General features: G+C 42.7%; 1 long non-coding RNA gene across 1 annotated transcript in view; it reads right to left on the reverse strand.

Moving 5' to 3' along the window:
* Nucleotides 1-18,040, reverse strand: part of LOC135983986 (uncharacterized) — a 35,312-nt gene extending 17,272 nt beyond the window's left edge. The window contains exon 1 of the long non-coding RNA XR_010601882.1: nt 17,367-18,040. This is a non-coding gene — a long non-coding RNA (uncharacterized LOC135983986). The remainder of the gene's footprint in view (nt 1-17,366) is intronic.
* Nucleotides 18,041-19,347: the final 1,307 nt, after the last annotated feature.

A 19,347-nucleotide genomic window follows, 5' to 3' on the forward strand; every position in this document is an offset into this window, starting at 1 on the left:
CTACAGAAATTCCTTCCTACTAAAGTTGTTTCCCATGCAGTAACATTAATAACACAGAAGACTAAGGAAGGTGTCTCCAATTCACTATGAATCTCAGTAACTGGAGGTTCTTTGAGATGTTTAGTCCTTATCTGAGATGAGTAAATATAGTAAATGCTGATTGTTGCTAGCACAGGCAAAAAACTTAGATCAAGACCCAAAGTCGTAAGGGTAAATAGATACTCTGAGATAGCAGAGATTCCAGTTGATTCTAGAGACAAGTTGCACTGGACAGCCCAAGAAGAAAAACACTTCCATCGTGCTGAGTAACAGCTTCTTATAAACTCTTTTCTGTTTTAGTTAAGGATGGTTTGCACAACTTTAGAACTTTTCTATTTCTGCTGCTCAGGGAGAGAGCAGTCAGTCTGTCCCAGGCCTTTGAGAGGGGAAGGTCTATTGTCAAGCTGGGAGACTAGCACCGCGGATAGCGCAGTGCTGGCCAGGCTCAGGGAGCAGAGGGGAGCTCTAGCCTGAGGCCTGCCAGGCTGCAGGCCCTGAGTGGAAGGGCCTAGCGGGTGCAAGGGGCCGTAGGGGAAGCGGCCCAGGGAAGCAGACAGACGAGGGGACAGTAGGAGGACAGCGAGGCTTCCGCCAGAGGGTTCCTGGGTCGGGACCCAGAGTAGAGGGTGGGCCTGGGTTCCCCCCTACCCCCTTGCAGTACATCTAGCCATTGGCCGTAGGGAGCGGCCAGTACAGACCACGCCAGATCCCTGACGGGAGGGATTAGACTTTAGGGTGTGTGGTTGACTATGGTGGCTGGACGAGGAGACTGCTGATTGACCCCCCCCCCCCCCCCCGAAGGGGGTGTGGAAAGACAGAGGGGCACTGCCGGAGGACAGTGGTCCCGAAGAGGATGCCGTGAGTTGGTGAGCGACGTGGGCTCAGACACGCCAACCGAAGGCGAGACGACGGTTGGGACACCACTAGGAGGGGGAGCTCCACTGGACTGAGCTAATTCCCAGAACAACCAGTAGGAGGCGCCACGGTGGTGAGTCCCAATGCCATTACACATCCCCTCCATAAACTTATCAAGCTTAGTCTTGAAGCCAGATACGTCTTTTGCCCCCACTGCTCCCCTTGGAAGGCTGTTACAGAACTTCACTCCTCTGATGGTTAGAAACCTTTGTCTAATTTCAAATCTAAACCTCCTGATGGCCAGTTTATATCCATTTGTTCTTGTGTCCACATTGGTACTGAGCTTAAATAATTCCTCTCCCTCCCTGGTATTTATTCCTCTGATATATTTATAGAGAGCAATCATATCTCCCTTCAACCTTCTTTTGGTTAGGTTAAACAAACCATGCTCTTTGAGTCTCATGTCGTAAGACAGGTTTTCCATTCCTTGGATCATTCTAGTATCCCTTCTCTACACCTGTTCCAGGTTGAATTCATCCCTCTTAAACATGTGAGACCAGATCTGCACACAATATTCCAGATGAGGTCTCACCAGTGCCTTGTATAATGGTACTAACACCTCCTTATCTCCTTATCTCTACTGGAAATGCCTGACCTGATGCATCCCAAGACCACATTAGCTTTTTTCACAGCCATATCACATTGGCAGCTCATAGTCATCCTGTGATCAACCAATACTCAGAGGTCCTCCTCCTCTGTTACTTCCAAGTGTTGCTTCCCCAGTTTATAGCCATAATTCTTGTTATTAATCCCTAAATGCATGACCTAGCATTTTTCACTATTAAATTTCATCCTATTACTATTACTCCAATTTACAAGCTCATCCAGATCTTCCTGCATACTACAGATGTCAAACTAACAGGCCTGTAGTTACCCGGATAACCGTTTTTTCCTTTCTTAAAAATAGGAACTATGTTAACAATTCTCCTGTCATACAGCACAACCCCTGAGTTTGCAGATTCATTAAACATTCTTGCTAATGGGCTTGCAATTTCATGTGCCAGTTCCTTTAATATTCTTGGATGAAGATTATCTGGGCCCCCCGATTTAGTCCCATTAAGCTGTTTGAATTTTGCTTCTACCTTGGATGTGGTAATATCTACCTCCATATCCTCATTCCCATTTGTCATCCTACCATTATCCCTAAGCTCCTCATTAGCCTCATTAAAGACTGAGGCAAAGTATTTGTTTAGACATTGGGCCATGCCTAGATTATCCTTAACCTCCACTCCATCCTCAGTGTTTAGTGGTCTCACTTCTTTCTTTGTTTTCTTCTTATTTATATGGCTATAGAACTTTTTTCTATTGGTTTTAATTCCCTTTGCAAGGTCCAATTCTACATGGCTTTTGGCCTTTCTCACTTTATCCCTACATGTTCTGACCTGAATAAGGTAGCTGTCCTTGCTAAACCCTCCCATCTTCCACTCCTTGTAGACTTTCTGCTTTTTCTTAATTACCGCTTTGAGATGCTTGCTCATTCAGCTTGGTCTACAACTCCTGCCTATGAATTTTTTCCCCTTTCTTGGGATGCAGGCTTCTGATAGTTTCTGCAACTTTGATTTGAAGTAATTGCAGGCCTCCTCCTCCTTTAGATCCACAAGTTCTTCAGTCCAATCCACTTCCCTAACTAATTTCCTTAACTTTTTAAACTTAGCCCTTTTGAAATCAAAAACCCTAGTCAGAGATCTATTTTTGTTTATCCTTCCATTTAGTTTAAACTGAATTGGCTCATGATCGCTCGAACCAAGGTTGTCCCCTACAACCCGTTTCTTCTGTGAGGCCCTCACTACTCACCAAAACCAAATCTAAAATGGCATCTCCTCTTGTTGGTTCAGCAACTACTTGGTGAAGGAATCCATTAGCTATCGCATCCATGAAAATCTGAGCCCTATTATTATTACTAGCACTGGTCCTCCAGTCTATAGCTGGGAAATTAAAGTCTCCCATGATCAAACAATTCCCATTAGTATTTACTTCATTAAAAACATTAAAGAGGTCTCTATCCATATCCAATTCGGAACCTGGTGGTCTATAGCACACCCCAAGCACTATCCCAGGGGAGGCTCTAGTAGTTTTCTTCCCCAATGTGATTTTTGTCTTATCCATTCCATGACTTCTTATTTCTTTACAGTCTACCTCATCATTGATATACAATGCTACTCCACCACTTTTGCCTTTATTTCGGTCTTTCCTACACATACCCTTCAATACCTGTACTCCAGTCATGATTACTATTCCACCATGTTTCTTTTATCCCTATAATATCTGGTTTCACTTCCTGCACCAGTAGCTCTAGTTCCTCCATTTTGTTACCTAGGCTCCTCGCATTAGTGTACAAACATCTTAATTTTTGCTGTTTGGCTTCTCTCGCATTCTTTACCCGATTAGGCACAGACATTGTAGTGCCAGTATCACCTATTAGACTGTTATCTACACTACCCTTCCTCCTTATGTCCATTCTCCCACCCACAGCTGTATCATTTCTTACTTCTTTTTCTTCCCTCTCAATGTTAAAATCCGTTGTGGAGATTACCTGGACATCTCCCAACCATCTCCCCCAAATTCCTAGTTTAAAGCTCTCTTAATAAGTTGTGCCAGCCTCCATCTTAGAAGTCTATTTCCCTCCCTACTCAGGTGAAGTCCATCCCGAGAGAACAGTCCTCTGTCCATGAATGCTTCCCAGGGGTCATACATGCCAAAGCCCTCCTTATAGCACCACTGCCTGGGCCATCTGTTGATCATCATAATCTTGTCATACCTTTGTTGTTCTTCTCTAGGAACAGGCGGAATCCCACTGAAGATCAGCTGAGCCTCCATTTCCTTAAGCATCTTCCCCAGCCTGGCATAGTCTTCCTTGATACGTTCCAGCGAGAATCTAGCCGTATCAGTTGTTCCCACATGAAGGACAATCAGTGGATTCTTTCCCGCTCCCATTAGGATCCTCTTCAGCCTCAGGTCCACATCCCATATCTTAGCACTCGGCAGACAGCACACCCTTCCGTTCTCTGGATCAGCTCTGGTTACAGGCCTGTCTATTTTTCTCAGTAAGGAGTCCCCAATCAGGTAGACCTCCCTTTTCCTTGTGATGGTGCGATTCTCCGGTCTATCCCCTGTTTCCTCTGGCTGCAAGTCCTCTCGATTCCTAGTCTCCCTTGTAATCCTCTGCAACCCATCCCGTAAACTCCTGGGGGTCATATATGGTGTTATCTCAATTGACTCTTCCCCTCTTCCTAGCGGACTAGTGGCTCTTCTCTTCTTCCTTGCCCTCTCACCTTCAGTGACCACCTGCTGTGCCCCTTCGTTTTCCAACTCCGCAAACCTGTTCCTGAGCTCTATTTCTCCTTCACTAGCCCATCTTTTCCTCTGCCTGGTTCTCTTAGTCACATGCTTCCACTGTCCAATTTCCTCACCCAGGAGGCTCCCCTCAGAGTTCTTTGGTCCTGCTTCCATCTGCAAGTCTGAGCTTTTCCCTTCAGACTCTTCATGTCTTTGCTCCATCATCCACTCGAACCCCCTTATAAACTCAACCAGAGTTTCCACCTGCATCTCCAATCCTAGGATCTTTTCTTCCATCACCTCTACCAGGTGGCACTTCATGCAGATGAAATTCTTTTCAGGTACCCCTTCCAGGATCACGTACATGCCGCAGCTTCCACATCCAGTCATCTTCATTGCATCTTCCACTGCTTGGGTCACTACCACTGCTGCCTCTGTGAGTGCACTGAGCTTCAGCATATCCATGAACCAGAACTGTTTCGGCCAGTTGGGCACAATCAGGATGACTGAAGTTCTGTCTTGGCAGATCTTCCATAGAACTTGGGATGGGAAGGAAGTCATGCCCCAGGCATTCCAGAGGCTCTTCTGTGTGGAGAACATGCGGATGCTCCAAGGCCACTTGGCCAACTTACGTTCAAATTCTAGTACATTTGCAAGATGGACTTGAATACTTTCATTATCAACACAACAAGCTGGGAAGAGGCAGCTAGCAACAGGCTACAGTGGAGATCTGTGCTGCACTTGAAAGTCAAACAGAGATCATTGAAAGAGAGACTGAAATGCAATGGTTGAGAGAGAGGAAAGTGAATAAAAAAATGCCACAGGCCTCAAGTGCTCAAAGTGCATTGGCTTCATCTTCTGGCCCTGCACTTTATGCCTTCATTAAATGTGGCTGTGATGGAGTGTTCACCCTACATTGGGCCTTAGGGTGACCAGATGAGAATTCCAAAATATCGGGACCTCCTCAGGGAGAGCACCTTTTCAATTGTTACACTCACCCGTCCGACTCTTTGTCAGCACTACGGTGGAGGGTCCTTCAGTCGCTGATGGTCTTCGGCGGCATTTCCGCGTTAGGTAATAAACCTTACCACCAAAGAAGTACCCTCCACCAAAATGCCGCCGAGACCTGGATGTGCCGGGTGAGTGTAACAATTGAAAAGGCGCTCCCCTGCCTGTCACCACCACCTAAGCAACAAGAAAAAAAAAATGCCCGAAACAAAATATCGGGACAAATGGCGTCCCGACCGTACTTCGGTCGGAACGTGGGACAAACTGCTTGATAACGGGACAGTCCCGATTTTATCAGGACGTCTGGTCACCCTATTGGACCTGGAAGGGTTAAGATGGCTAAGTGGGCCAAATAACTGTCCAGATTGCATCTGGAGAAGGAGGCCTGATCTATGCTAAAGAGATAAGTCGATCTAAGTTATGCTGGTTAAGTTATGTAACATAAGCTGACATAGCTTAGATTGATTTACAGTGGTGTCTACACTGCACTATGTCGATTGGAGACTCTCTCCTGTCAACATAGCTTCTGCCTCTTGGGAGGTGGAGTAGTGAAGTCAACAGGACAGTGCTCTGCCATCAACTTATCGCATCTTCAACAGACCCACAAAATCAACGCTGCTGCATCGATCACAGCAGAACCAATTTATCCCAGTAGTGCAGATGAGCCTGGAGACAGAGAGCAGGGATTTAAGTAGAACGGGCTCAATTGGTCAGGAACAGGTGGGACCTATATAAACCTTGGAAACTGGCAACAAAAGGGGCTGGAGGGAAGGAGTCTTCAGTCCCTCACTGGGAAAAGGGAGGTGTGTCTGGGGCTATAGGCAAGTAGCCTACAGTTTCTCCCTGGGAGGAGGAAGTGTGGTTGGCAAGCCCAAAGATGGGGAAGAGCCAGAAAGGTAGGCAACATTCAGGGGAAAGGTCAGCGAGGTATGAGGTAGGTCAAACTTTGGTTCTTGATGAGAGGCCCCTAAGCCAGGACCCAGAGTAGAGGGCAGGCCTGGGTCCCCCTACCAGATGTGGATGAAGTGGCACCAGTGAGGCAGCGACCAGGAAGACTGGGTGAGTCCATTTGATATCCTGAAAGGGGGAACATGTATGGCTGAATCATGAAGAGAGGAGTCTGTGGCTCATCTAATTAGAGGGGTTCTCAGGGTGAGAGGATGACAGGAGACACCGTCAGGGAAGGGCACAATGCCTGGCCAGAGCTAATCCCCAGGATGGCCAGAAGGAAGCACCACCAGCTGTGAATGAACCCTGAGACAGTGGAAAGGACTGACACTCGAGAATTGGGCTTTTTAGCCACACATGGTGCTGCAGAACAACAGACAGTAACTGAACTGCACTGGTGTTTACAATATCATTCAAGATGGATGGTTGCCATTCAATTCTCCTTTGTGATTTCAGTTCCCAAAGAAACCAGATACTTTTTAAGAGGAGGAAAGACATTTAATGTTTGACAGAATTATATCTTTGGCAGTAAGTACTGAAAGTATTTTGGTTTTATTTTCCTCTTTGATATAGATTACATATTCTAGAGCCAACATTTCCATTTGATTAATTTAATGTGAGAATTCATGAGTTACTCAAGGAACTTGTTAAAGAAGTATTTGGGGTTGCTGCCGTTTTAATAGTGGTTGTTAAGTAAAAGTTGTGTTTAGTACTGAACTATTGTATAATAATCATGGTTTATCATATCAATGGAAATTCTGAAAATCTTATTATTTGGGCTTAATTCTGTAAACAAAACAATATATTTGAAACAATAATTTCAAATTTTGGTGCCCAGTCCTAAGCACCTAAATCCATACAGAATTTAGGTGTCTACATAAGTGGCTTTATTGTCAGAGAGACTGAGCATCCATAGCTCCAACTGACTTCAATATTAGTTGTGGGTGTTCCATGCCAATGAAAATCAGACAAATTATTTGCATGCCTAAATAAAGATTTGGATGCCTAATTTTAGGCATCCAGGCATGCAAACTCTAACCTTGCCCTTTTCTTATTATTTGTATTACAGCAGTGCCAATAATCCTAATCCAGATTTGTTTCATAATAAAGTAGCACCTAATATAGAAATACACATAGGTGCTAAGTAATATATGATCTTCTTTCACCATAAATGATATTCAGTTTGGTTATAATGAAAAACACTCTGTGGCACATTCAGAGTTAAGTTACCATTGAGACACAGAGGAATTTTATATTTAGCACAATGGATACTAACTTTGTGTTGGGGAGGTTCTGGATTCTTTAAAGTCCATGTAATTTGGTGCATTATGGGAAAATAGCAATAGTCTGATTTTCAAAGGTTTATAGATGCCTAAAATGCAAAGAGATGGCTAGTGGTATTTTCAGAAGTGTCTAGGCATCTTAATGGCATTTCGGTCCTAAACAATCTGGCCAATAATTCTTGGGGTAAGGTAAGCATGTTCCTTCTTGTGTGCCTGGCTATATTTAAACACACAGAGAGATAGACACACATAGAAATAGACAACCAAAATTATTAAGAAGCAACAAAACTGCAAAAATGGCATGATTTTAGCTCTGTGTGTTATTTCCTTCTAAGAACAACTTTACCTATTCACCTGGTTCTCCACTGTCTCTTCACTTCATCCTCCTGCCTACTACTCTTACGATATATGCCATCTGTCTATTTTACACAATAAACTTTTTGGTTCAGGGTTGTGACTTCTTACTCATCATGAATCTATGTGGGAGGGAATATCTAAGCCTCCTTGAAAGAAGGATCTGTGGGGAAAAAATACACTTGCCATATCACAAATCCTATCATTATGTTAAGAATGGAACTGAGGAAATTGTGCAGCCAAACAAAGTAAATTATTTAATAGCAATGTCATTGTAGTAACACTAACTGCAGCAGTCTCCCAGCAAGAAGCAGCAGACTGGTACAGCCATTAACATAATGTGTCGTCATGGTTTCTTGAAGCCTTTTGTGTTTTGATTGAATTGTTATGGAGAATCCTGGATGAGTAAGAAGCACAAATATTTCTATGACTTCAGGTTTTTGCAGTCACTGGCAGAAAATCCATAAATTGGCAGCCTTTCATTTAAAATGTTAGATTGCATAACATTCTGCAAGCCTGCTGTTTTCTCTGTTGACTAATCCATCTTTCCACAACATGTTTTAATATTTAATTAATCTAGATAAACATAGCACATTTATTAGGTAACTCTTGTCTCTTTCAGAGGAACAAAGTAGCAGTAGATGTGAGAATGGTATTCTTTACTAGGTGCTACCGTAGTTTTTAATCATTACTGCAAATAACCATTATATAAGAGAGCACTCTCATATTAACAGGTTTTAGACTTAGACCTAATTTTCAGAGTCTTGTGAGATCACAAATCCCTTTATATGTAAGCAGGAGAGCCATATAGAGGACTTGCAGATGGGCTGGTGGCGGTATACAGAACTTGTGTATGCTGAAGGGTAGATGTTCACAAGTAGGTGGTATAACGGGTGTGGCCACTGAAACAGGTGCTTGCTATCTCTTTTCAGAGCTATGTTGGGTGCACTTAGGTAGGATGAGAGAGGTGTAAATAAGACAGGGGACTGGCAAGTAAAAGGTCTTCAGACAGCTCTCCAGTGGCTCAGTGCTGAGACTCAGAAGAGGCAGCAGCTAGGAAGGAGGGCAGCTGTGGCAGTAGGGGAAAAAAGGCCAAGTGTTTATGGGAAAAAAGAGGAAGGCAGAATTTTGGGGAGCTGCAATGCCAAGGGAAGGCCAAACATGTTGCATCAGTTTGGACTAAAAATGGATTAAAGAGATGAATTGATCAAAGAGAGGGCATAGGAAATGTAGAGGTAGGAGACCACTGAAGACACCACTGTGATCAGTCAATCAGCTACATTCACATACCTTTTGCAATGGAAATTAAAATGTACTATTGGGGTGGAGGGTGTCACTGAGAAGTCCTATGTATGCATCCTGAGTGGCACCTGGTCTTAAGAAAATTATCTCTGTTGCAGCTGAGCAGGGCCACAGCACACAGGAATCGAAAGGGAAAGCTGGTTCTCTTTTGATGTAATACCTGCTATGCTATTCTAATTCCAACAGTTCTCTTAATGATTGGTTCTGAGCAGTGTTTCCCAAACTTTGGACGCCGCTTGTGTAGGGAAAGCCCCTGGCGGGCCAGGCTGGTTTGTTTACCTGCCCCGTCTGCAGGTCTGGCCGATCGTGGCTCCCACTGGCCACGGTTCACCGCTCCAGGCCAATGGGAGCTGTTGAAAGCAGTGGCCAGTAAATCCCTCAGTGCGCACCGCTTCCAGCAGCTCCCATTGGCCTGGAGAAGTGAACCGCGGGCAGTGGGAGCCACGATCGGCCGGACCTGCAGACGGGGAAGGTAAACAAACCGGCCCGGCCTGCCAGGGGCTTTCCCTACACAAGCAGCGTCCCAAGTTTGGGAAACACTGATTCTGAGGATTCACAGGCATTTCGAGAACCTCTGTTGTGATGGGAACTGTAGTGTTTGAATGGCAGTGCTTTCCCATCAAATTATTTCTAAAACTCAAGTACTTAAAAGTAAGTTAATAAGTTTAAAAAGGTAAAGGCACAATAAATCTTATACATGCTAGACAGGCATATTATTCTTATCGGGTATAAAGAAATGCATATTTAATCAAAACACAATAACCTTAACTCTGACCCATGATTTGTTATTTTTTTAATGTATTACTACTGTTGTCTTGATTTTAATATCTAAATGGCACATATGATCAGTAAATATTTTTATCAGTTGGCAATATAACATTTTAATAATGTAATTGCAGTTTCTTGAAAACTATTTTGTGTATCCAGTGTAATAGGAAACATATATAACTGACATTATTGATTAATGGCAAAATTATGTAAATATCTGGATTTATATCTCTTAAAATCAGGTTATTTTTTATTTGGGAGCGTAAATATGGAGTTAGAAACCTAACATTTTAAATGGATGGTATATGAATCTGAAGAACAGTCCAAAGCTTTCCTTTGAAATTCTACCTGAACTGAAACCATATAATTTTACAGTTTTGGAGTTCAGTTAAATGTTTGTTTGTTTGCTTTTAGGTTTTTTTTTTTCATTTCCATGCAGCCCTGAACTTTCTTACCTTGTTCCAATCAGGAAATTAGTAAATGATGATACAGTCTGTGCAGGCCTACTGAACACATGGGAGCTTGGTAAGGGATTGTGTCTATCCTATTGAAACTCTGCATCACTCCCTATGATGGGCTGTAGTGACACAAATGTGCCAATACTAAAAGAAAGGCTACAACTTCTCTATTTCTGACACTACTAGAAACAGGAAACACTGGAGTTCTCATGAAAGAACATTTTGTGAGCTTTCCCATCTAATTTTGCAGCTCTCCAAGTCTGATATAGTTTGGATACAGTTAGGATAATCATTTGAATGTTTGGGGTCTTTCTCAAACAGAGCTAGTCCTTAACCAATCTTAAGTTTTACTTATCATTATCTGTACCGTTGCCATTGCTTTAAATTGTGGTAGCAGGTTCCAGCTGTAAATACAGCAGTATCTAATAATACTGGAGACACCTGCCAAACTAGGCCTTGAGTTACACCAATGACTACATGGCCATTGATTTCAATAGAGTTGTACAGGGGTAACTAAAGGAGGAACTTGTTCCACTATATATATAATAACTGGGAATATCTATCTATTTTCAAAGTATCCTTCTATATATATATAGACAGATACTTTAAAATTATTGGTCCAAACATGAGTTTGCTTTTGGTGAACTTTCAAGTATCCATATTTCACCTTTTCCACAACACTAGGTTCCAAACAAAAATATTTTACAATTTTGTAATGCTACCTGCAGTGGGAGATGACAAAAGGTGTCCCATTTCCATCTAACTTTAAACCCCACTTATTTCCTTTAGTAGGATGAAAAAAAGAAGCAAAAGTCAGCTTTTGCTGACTTCAAACCAAGCTTTTTATTCACTTGCTTTCTTCTCTTTTATATCCTCCCTGGTTCCTCCATGGATAATGATAAAATGACACTCACACATTATACCAAAATAAACTGTCTTGGTCTGAACTCGCATCAGAAAGACAGGCATTTTTATTCAACACTTCTAGAAGAACGCTTGTTCATTATCTCTTTTTTTTTTTTACCCTGGTGTATTCCCACTTGTGTCTTAATTTACATTTCTTCACTTATTTTGAAGAAACCTTCAGTGTTCTTTTTCAGCTTCAACTAACAAACTGAACAGCATGGGAATTGAAACCTGAATTCATTCCAAGTAATTTTGTTAAATTACAAATATGGGTCATTGCAAGAATTTATCCTTGGAGAATACTCATTAATTTCTATATATTATAGATGGCATAGGTAGCAACATCTACAGGTGAGAATGCCCAGCAATTCTGACTTTAAGACCGTGTTTTCAGCTGCTTTTAACCTCATCAAAATTTAACCGGTTGGGCTTAAATTTTCCATGTTGGGTGTCAGGCAAGGGACTCTGGTTAAAAAAAAAAAATAGTTGTGATCATGTAATCGACACAACAGGGCTGAATGAATAGGCAGCCTTAATTTCAGCATTTCCTAACTTTGGAGCATTTGACTTAGCAACCTTAATAATGTTCTTTTAACACAGGCTATTTTGTATGTAATACATAGCAAACTCTTAATCTGGCATCATCTCTCCAGATTCTCCTATTGGTGTCCATCACTGAAATATCTGAGTGCATCCAAACAGTAAGAACATACGCAGTCTGAAATATGTTCACAAGAAGTGTTTATCAAAACGTTCTAAATAAATTCATATACAGTCAAAGTTTGATCAGAGATAATTCACAGAAGAAAGGGCTAAATTCACTAAATAAATAAATCACAACATTTTTTTTCCTAGGTTTCTTTATACTTAAACTGAGCCAATGAACCACCAGTCCTCAGATAATCCAGGGAGTGTACCCTGTCCGATTTTGAAGTATCTGATTCTAATATTTGTATAAGCAGCAAAGAGTCCTGTGGCACCTTATAGACTAACAGACGTATTGGAGCATGAGCTTTCGTGGGTGAATACCCACTTCATCGGATGCATGTATTCACCCACGAAAGCTCATGCTCCAATATGTCTGTTAGTCTATAAAGTGCCACAGGACTTTTTGCTGCTTTTACAGATCCAGACTAACACGGCTACCCCTCTGATACTTAATATTTGTATAGTGGATGTATGCACAAAGGAGCAGTTTTCTAACAGAATTATATTTCCTCTCCAACATGCCAGGTCTATTTAACTGGCCCCTGTGAAACAAGAACTTGCTACACAGTATTCTACACTTGTTTCAACATGCCACTGAGTCTGGCCAATTGAAAGTCTGGCAATAGTGCTAGTAATGACACCAATCTAGCTTGGCTAAATTTCTCTGGAAGGCAAAAGAGGTAACCATTATATCCTGATACAACCTTATTATGCATTCACTTCTGGATCAGGGAAAGTTTCAGAAGATTCCTCTGCATTTACTGAAAATCCTAAGGAATCTAAGGTAGAAGAATTGGGTAAAAATAGACTTACCTATGTTTACCAAGTAAACCCAGGTCCTTTAACATATCTTCTATGGTCTGACAGGGTAACTTAAACAGTTCTTCTAATGCTGGGACATTTAAAACATCACCCAAAATATTAGCATAATTACAACTAGAAATCTGAATAGGCAAATTACTGATTTCATTGCTATATAAAAACTCTTGGATAATGTGCACATTGAATACCATGCTGGTATGCCAGCATACACGCTCCTCCAGAGGAATAGTCAAAGATGGGGTGGATAGGAAACTTAGATAGGCTTTTTTAAGATCTGTCTTTGAAAACCAATCACCTTTGCCAACTGTTATGTCTAGGTTTTTTTGGCTATTCATATAAACAGGCTGAGCTCTCATGATATTGAGTTATATTTATCTACATTTACCTGAGGAATGGGAACTCTTATAGAACTGTGCATAGAGCAAAATGTTACTACCTCCAACATCCATTGTAGAACTAATAATGGAGGATTTAAGTCTTTCCAAACATAAAGCTGCAGCTGTACCAGAAGATCAAGTCAGAAGATGGAAGAAGAGTCCTGTGGTATGGGGAAGACCCTGTTTAGTGCAGAAATCTGTAGTACTCTACCTTCTGACTTCAGGTATCCAGCCATGGGTTTGTCCTGTCATAACAATGCCCACCTTTGAGCACTGTGAAATGAATAAACCTTCCTTTCCAGAGCTATCAAAAGAGTGTTTTGATTTCCTGTTGTTTTTTCAACTTTTACTCCATGCAATCCAGGATACACAATATGGGCTAAAAAAAACCCCGGTCCTCTTTCACTATATGATATAGTGATAATACTCCACCAGTTTGATATCCATTTCTTTCCTGGTAGTAGAGACTTTCCTAGAAACCAGGTACTATATGAGAACCTCTTCAAAGTCCAGTGTATCAAGGCAATCTAGTCTGGATTGCCATAAATTCCCATGATGTTCCAGAAAGGGATTCCTGAAAAGAGCTGTAAGTAGCCTAACTGTCCCTAGTATTTCCAAAAGTTTTAGTGAAAATAACAAACCTCAGCCCAGAGAAGTACTTACTGATCCTTCCCCACTGGTCATGTAGATTATAATTTCACTTGACACTGCAGTTCCTATTATTATTTATCATTTGTATTATCATAGCACCTGGGAACATTAGTCTATTAGACTTCCCCATAGGCTACATCTACACTTAGCGCTAGGGGTGGGATTTCCAGTTCACATTAACATACAGAAGCTTTCATTCAGCTAGCATGCTAAAAATAGTAGCATACCTGCAATAACATGAGCTCTGGTGAGTGGTGGCACAGGCTAGCCTCTCTGGGTACAAACCCCTGGTGCCCAGGCAGGTTTATAGTCAGGGTAGCTAGCCCATACTGCCATTTACCACTGTACTGTTACTGCAGCTGTGCCACTATTTTTAGCAGGCTCATGTTGGTACATGTTTGCAACATTTATGGTCTACAAGTGTACTCTTAATATGAAGTGTGAGCAATATAATTTTCTTAATTTGAACAGAATAAGCTGTTCTTACAATCAGAGATAATTCATTTTTCCTATACTAAGGCAATTTCTCATTTATTTCAGCAGTTCGCTTTTATAGTACTGACTGACACTGCATTGTGCACTAAAAAAGAAATGTATTTAAGTACAGATAAGAAGTTGCTACTAACTCCCCAATGTTTACCTATTTAGTAATATGCTTACAGGCCACAAACAAATTCATCAACTGAATGCCTTTCTTTTCAGAAATCCATGTTCACTGCCATTTACTACATTACATATATCTAAACATAAGATATAAATGTTTCTTGATACAGAATTTAAGCATCATTTTTTTTTAATTTTAATTAATAATACTACAACACATTTCCTAGCAAATATAGCAGAGTTATTTGGATTATAATAGAATATTTAGGAAGATAATTGTGCATACAAGAATGTCCAGAATGCATACAAATTGCCAACTTTTTATACAAAGGCACAACATTTCATGTTCACAGTATTATCTGAAGTAGGTGAACTTTTCTATTGAATGCGTGATGAATTTATCAGTCAGATGCATTCGATTTTTGTTCCGCCAAATACTTCAAGTTCAAGTTGAAGTTCTTGTGTGACATGATCTATTCAGAGCCTTTTGTTTCTGAATAAATCTTCTCACATGTGTCATTTTCCATATCATTCTTGAAGCTGTCATATTTTATGATATATGCCACAGAGGAAAAGAAATTGTATAAAGTAAGTTTTACATTATAATAAGTGAGTTTGCTATCTATTTCAATTCAGTAATTTAAATATAGAAATTTCATTCTTCCATCTGGAGATTTTAATCTATCCACAAATCAAATGAAGCACATGGAAAGCATCACTACAAGCATCTTTCTTCTATCCCAACTACATGCCTCTGCTATGACTTTGAGAAATTACAGCTAGGAAAAGGAAAACATACACCCTCCTGGCCCACTTAATCTTCTGTCTCTCCACCCTGTGATTAGTAAAAAAGTAGCCAATTGTAATAGTATTTGTGATGTGTATACCTATCAAGCAGATATGGGACCTGAGGCTACCAATTTCTTTGACATATAGCTTCAGAAGGCAATAACTCTCAATCACTGCTAGTCTGGGCTGGATATGAGCCTGTGATTTAGAGATGAAAGGTTTCATCTCCCCTTATCCAGCATACAGTATATTTTCCAGAAAGAGAGAAGAGATGGAACTATATGCTCATGTCATGTGTATTAACATCACCGCTTTTCTATATATAGAAAGAGAGAAATACAAAGTTAACAAGAATTGCTTCAGTGATGATTACACACCAGAGATCACCTTTAGTGCTGTCCAATATATGTACTATGTTCCTGTTGAGGTGCCTACTCTTATGCTGACATTTAAAAATGCTATTGTACTCTCCCACACAGGGCTGGCCAGAGGGAAAATGACACCCTGGGCAAACTTTCTTTGGCGCCCTTTAAGTACTGCTCCCTGAGCAGCGGGCAGCTGCTCAGCAGGCAGAACAGCATCAGGTGGAGTGGTGGCATCACGGCAGGATTCATACTGCTGGGAGAGCGGAGAGGGGACATGTGTGACCCGCCCCGCATGCCCTTTTATCCCCTCCCCCCACGGGGGCACAGGCCTTTTGCAGCCTCTTGAGCACCATCACCCTGACCATGACGCCTTGGGTGGTCTCCCACAGCACCCACATATAAGGTCAGTCCTGATCCTGCAGAAAAGAAGCTGTACTAGAATAAAGCACAGAACAAACGCCGCAACAGAGAGGTAAATAGATGAGCATTCTAATGGCAGCACACGAAAGCAAGAAAATGTGAATGAATCCCTGCCAGTATAGCCAAAATATCTCATGTGCTTAATAATTGTGGATGTCCAACCTCAGTCACTTTATAGAGGCTTGATTTTCAGACTCCATTTGTCTCTAATTACCGCCTGATCTCCTTTCTCCCTTTCATCTCTAAATTTATGAAAAGTGTTATTTACAGTTGCTATCTGGAGTTCCTCTCCTCCCATGTAATCCTAGTCCCTCTCGAATCTGTCTTGCAGTTAACTGAAACCATTTCACCAAAGTTTCTGAAGACCTTTTCTTAGCCAAATCTCAGAACAAGTCCTCCATCCTCATCCTCCATGTCTTGTTAGTTGCTTTCAACATAATTGACCATGCTCTTCTTTTTGAAATCTTTTCCTCATTGGCTTCCATGACTGCCCTCTCCTGGTTCTCCTCCTACCTCTCTAATTGATTCTTCTGCATGTCCTTCAGAGGATGATAGAGTCATAGATTACAAAGCCAGAAGGGACCATTATCAGAGGGGTAGCCGTGTTAGTCTGAATCTGTAAAAAGCAACAGAGGGTCCTGTGGCACCTTTGAGACTAACAGAAGTATTGGGAGCATAAGCTTTCGTGGGTAAGAACCTCACTTCTTCAGATGCAAGACCATTGTGATCATCTAGATTCTTTCTCTATAATATCTCTAAGATACAGCCTGTAGCAAGTTCTCAGTTGGTCCACCAAGCCGCTGGGGGGTGGTGGGGAGCTAATGCCTTGCCGAAAGGCCTTGGTCACACCTCTCCGTCGGCGGGGAATTAGCAGAGGGAGGTGCTGTCATAATTGGCACGACACAGGAATACTGGCCAGCATTCGTGACACACCTTTTAAGCCGGGGAGCACCGGCAAGAGTCTGTGGTGCGCCCTTCAGGCAGGGGAGCACCAGCAAGAGTCAATGACATGCCCCTCACACTGGGGAGCGCCAGCAAGGGTCAGTGGCGTATCCCACAGGCAGGAGAGCGCCAGAAAGAGTCTGTGATGCACCCTTCTGGCAGGGGAGCACCAGCAAGAGTCTGTGACTCACTCCTAAGGCAGGGAAGTGCCGGCAAGGTTCAGAGCTCTTTATTGGGGTTCTGCCACCTGAGGCGGGGTGGCAGGGGTAGGGGAATGCTGGCTCACCCAACTCCACTGCGTTCTAGCCGAGGGCCCTGACAGTGGTGGGAGGAGAGGGTCCTGCCACTGGGTCAGCGGGAATCCATCTGCAACACGCTGACCAAATACTGATTCCCCGCACTGTCCAGTTCTGCCCCTGGGCTACTTCCTACCTGGTCTCTCAAGTGGGTCCCTCTGATTCCTCCAACTTGTTGGGATATTCATCCACCAGTAGCCCCGGTGGCTCCAGCTCAGCCTCAGCGTCGGGCTCACTCTGGCTCGGGTCGCTGGGCGGCTCCTCCAGTCCCTCGGGGTACTCTGTGGCCAGCAGACCTGCTAGCCTGATTCCTTCCTCAAGGTCAATTTTCCCCTGGTCCAGGGCATCCCCTGGTTTGGCAGCAGGGTCTACAGGGAGCAGCCTGTGTCTGTCTCCCTCCCTTGTGCTGCCCTGACTGTGCTAAGGGCACCGCCCTTTGTACTTCCTGTTCCACCCCTCCCCTTCTGGGGGGTGGAGTAAGCTTGGCCTGTCTCCACTGACTCAGGCTGAGAGAGTGGCTCTTTACCCTCTGGTTCGGAGGGAGGCCACCCTGGCTCCCTACACAGCCTTCCCTATTCATCCACACAGCTAAAACTCTTGTCTAGGCTCTCATTGTTTTGTATCTTGATTACTGCAGCATGCTTTTCTCCAGCCTTCACAAATGCAATCTTTCCCAGCTCATATCCATTCAGAATGCTTCTGCAAAAATAATTTTCCTAGCCAGTTGCTTTGATCATGTCCGCCCTTTCTTTACATCCCTCTGCTGATTCCCTCTTGTCTGTCATATTCAGGGGCCACTCAAAACAATCTGCTATCCTAGGTAAAACTTCAGTGTGTTGTCCCATTCCCCATAGGCTAAGAATGGTATTGCAGCCTGGTGCATGGGGTTGCAGTGCCACTCAAATTTGGCCTAACTGCCCCTCTGTCTAATCTGCTCCCTTTAGCAGCTTCCCAGCAATCTGCTGACCTAAACAGCTGCCTGCTTTGCCATTAGCTAAAGCAGCCCTAATTGAACCAAATATAAGATATTTTTCTTCACTTTCAAAGCCCTTGGTGACCTATCCCCAACTTACCTATCATCTCTTATTCAGTATGAAAAAGTTGTATCATGCCTCTGATTGGCCCATGATATCCATATGCTGTGTATGTAAAACCCTGACACAGGCTCTGTCAGCAACTTCTCACAGGCCCAAAGTTCAAAGCTTGGTCAGAGGCCTAGGGACCTAGCAAACAGTGAACAATATTAGCTAAGAGAAGCTGAACAAACAAGAGACAACCTTGGTTTTTACTAAGATAACCATGGTCAGCGAAACTCCAGATGGGGAGCAGTAATTGGCATCTTTATCAGAAGCTACAGACATACCAAAGTATTGAAAGGGGCCTCTATGTCCATTCCTTCTGCAGGAAGAGATAACCAATACCCTCCCCACATACCAACCTTGAGTTCATGGAGAGGCTTAAGCATGTCAGTACGAGATATGACATCCTCCCTTCTAATTGGTGCATCCCCTCCCTCCCAGATGCCAGTGTCAGCCTTTAGAAACACAATGGGCATCCTGAAAAACAATTTCTATTGCCATGTACTTTTTAATGTCTTTTTGCTTTAACCCCAGCTACTCACCTGTTGACAACCAGAAAAACTACCTCATTCCTATGGACCCCAAATAGAATTCAATATAAATATATTTTATAATTATACACTTTATAAATTGTTTAATGGAAAACACCTGTTACAGTATGTTATATGTTAACCTGAGACACTAAACTGGGAGGAGTGGTAGATACGCTGGAGGGTAGGGATAGGATACAGAGGCACCTAGACAAATTAGAGGATTGGGCCAAAAGAAACCTGATGAGGTTCAACAAGGACAAGTGCAGAGTCCTGCACTTAGGATGAAAGAATCCCATTCGCTGTTACGGACTAGGGACCGAGTGGCTAGGAAGCAGTTCTGCAGAAAAGGACCTAGGAGTAACAGTGGACGAGAAGCTGGATATGAGTCAACAGTGTGCCCTTGTTGCCAAGAAGACTAATGACATTTGGGGCTGTATAAGTAGGGGCATTGCCAGCAGATCAAGGGACGTGATCATTCCCCTCTATTCGACATTGGTGAGGACTC

The sequence above is a fragment of the Chrysemys picta genome, chromosome 1 (genome assembly GCF_011386835.1).
Source record: "Chrysemys picta bellii isolate R12L10 chromosome 1, ASM1138683v2, whole genome shotgun sequence".
Taxonomy (NCBI): Eukaryota; Metazoa; Chordata; order Testudines; family Emydidae; genus Chrysemys; species Chrysemys picta.